Raw genomic sequence first — 2,963 nt, forward strand, 5'->3', positions numbered from 1 at the left:
TACGATACTCCAAACCTTTGTCTGCAAATCCTCTTTGCTACGAACGCATGTCAATGTCAGTCTGATAGACCACAATTAGATTAGGGATGTCACACTAAAAATAGGGGGGCACCAAGGATTCTTAAAAATGATTCCATGTCATAGAGTAGATTTTTCCGGGTCAGAATGCTTCATTTCGCATTAAAATTGGACAAAAGTTGAGATTTTCTAGAATTTTTCAAAGTTTATGATTCTGACGTTTTCATTGGAAGATGCTTAAGTATTGGTCCTATGGGAATAGGCTAATTAGTCATGGCACCAAAAGAGACCATAAATCAACAACATCTGACAGACATTTTATTGTATCTCTTAAAGTTTTCATGCTACAATCTTCAAATTTTCAGAATCTTAGGATCAAACAGTTTGCCACAAAGGTCTTTAAATTCATCTTTTTACATACAAAAGTTTACACATTTTTCCTAATTAGGCTAATGACTACATAATTACATAATTACCTCATTTTTACAGGTAACGAGGTTCCCAGGTAAGATACAAATTGTGAACAGAGCTCTATACTAACAAGGTATTTTTGTGGTCCTTAATTCCTTTTATAAATAAACAAAGCATTTTAATGAGGATGATTAAATACCAAAATATGCAAATGAGCCTAATTACCAACATTTATATACATATCAGGATACATGTCACTTTTCTTGTTTAATAAAAATGTCATAGTAACCTGTTGACATATGAGCAAACTGTAACATTCAAACTGTAATATTCAATATTCATTTCTTAATTAACTACAATTATTTCAATTAACAATATGCTAATTAGCCTTTTACATTATACTTATTAGTCTTTTAAATTGCATTTTCACACTAACTACTTTAGTACATGTATTTATGGATGTTACAGTTACAGCTAAATTTACTTGATAAAGATAAAATGGTATCTTTACAATCTTTATCCACATTTTTATCCACTTCACTCTCATGTCTTCTCTGAGTCCAGTCTTGTTGACAAAGTTAAACAACTCCAATAATGGCCCGTTTGTGCATCTGTCATGCTCAACTTGACAGCTGCCAGTTTCATGTGCAGTAAGACTCTATCCTGCATTTCTGCACAGCTCTCCTGCATTTGTCTCTTCTTCATCCACTAAAATAAAATATGGGTAGAATTAGTATCTAGTCTCTCTGTGTACTTTCATATACATGTACAGCCATATATAAATAGCCAATGGAAAAAGAAAACAAAAAACTAAGGAAACGAGTAAGAAAACATAAAACTAAGAAAACGAACAAGAAAAGGATAGAAGAGGAAACCACCACTGAACATGAAGCCGACCAATTGGAAAAAAGCAACAAGAGATGGGTACACTGGGAAGAGAGAATGCACAGGAGGAAGAAGACAATCACATGGGACTATCTTCTGACAAGAGTGAGCGGAGTAATAGATTAAACAACAACAACAATAGCCATTCAAAATGTTCAGGATGATTCACTTTTCTTTGTTGAATTAAGATTTTAAAAAATGAAATCAACCAACTGGCAATACGGCCGCGCGCATTGCACGCATGATTTTTCCGGCGGCCGGGAAAAACTAACAAAATGTTTCGCTAAACCCACAGCTCAAACTCGCCTCAAATGAAACAAAAATTACACCAACATAACCACAAGGTGTTTATATTTGTTGCTATGGGCGGACAAAATTGTTAAATTCAAGAAAAATAGCAAAATTTTTCACATACTTTTTGGACGCTTCACTTCTCGACTCATACCTCCCGCCAGCGATGACGTAGCAACTTTGTCCCACCGCTGTCGTGAACCCTGAACTCTGCCCTTTCACATCAAACCATTCCCAGAGTTCTACGAGCCCGAGCGGTTTGTGGCTTTTGAGTGGAAGAAGACGTCTCCGCCCGGCGGCTTCAAAATAGCGTGCCGCGTTCGCGGCGTCCGGACGGGGCTGATTTTCGGCTGTATTTTCAACTTTGCTGATTTTTAGCTCCTTTATTGATCCATATTTTCAACTAAAAATACAATGACACGATAGCTGACATCATATACATTGTTGATAACGATTTTTATTGGCATAATACAAACGGTTGATTTTTAACGATCGTTTAAAAATATTTACTGCCTTGCGCGCCCCCGCGTTCCAATGCCGGAGCGGGAAAGTTTGACATGCCTAATTAGATTTTCTTCCGTCCTTCCGCGTCCCGGGTGGTAATGTACGTGCGAGCGACACATTGCATCCCTGCTGTTGTTTTGCCAAAGGCCATGCAAGACTATTCCTATGATATTGAAGCATTTTCTCATTACCTATCCATTCATATAGGTAAATATGCCCGGTTTAAAATTCCTATCATGAAATAAAGTTCATTTTTAGAATTTTCTCATTAATTCTGAAAATGCTTTGCTACGTATCGGGCACCCACAAATGCATTGCTATTAAAGTCTTTCACGTTCTTATTAGAAGAAATGACTGGGCATGTAACGTGTCCTGCAAAACGTTTTCGTAAAATTCTTTTCAAATTGTATTGTACCTGCATGGTAAAGAAAAAAATATTTAAAACATGATAACTTTGCGTATGTTCAACTGATGTAAGTCACACCTCGTTCCGGTTGGCAGGTAGAGGATCAGCAATACAAGGACACCTACAAAGGAAAAAGTCAGTGAACTAAAAATATAAGCACGGACAAGGGAGACATATCCAGACACCCCCACAGCACAAGTGTTGGGTGGGAGGGTGTTGGTGCAATAGCATAGGTTACAATTTGAACTATCCAGCAAAAGAGAAAGAAAAAGGAACTAAAAAACACTGTAATCCCTGTTTAAGCATTCTCTGAGAGAAAATATAGGCCACAAGGGGCCTCATATACGATTAAGTTGGATTCAAACCCGAATGGAGGCATCTCCTTCAGAGGCAAGGGTGCCTTCTTGGATATACTGAGTTTTTATTAGTATAATGATGAATAAAAACC

Source organism: Branchiostoma belcheri, unplaced genomic scaffold (assembly GCF_001625305.1).
Source record: "Branchiostoma belcheri isolate BF01 breed outbred unplaced genomic scaffold, Haploidv18h27 scaffold140, whole genome shotgun sequence".
NCBI classification, from domain to species: domain Eukaryota; kingdom Metazoa; phylum Chordata; class Leptocardii; order Amphioxiformes; family Branchiostomatidae; genus Branchiostoma; species Branchiostoma belcheri.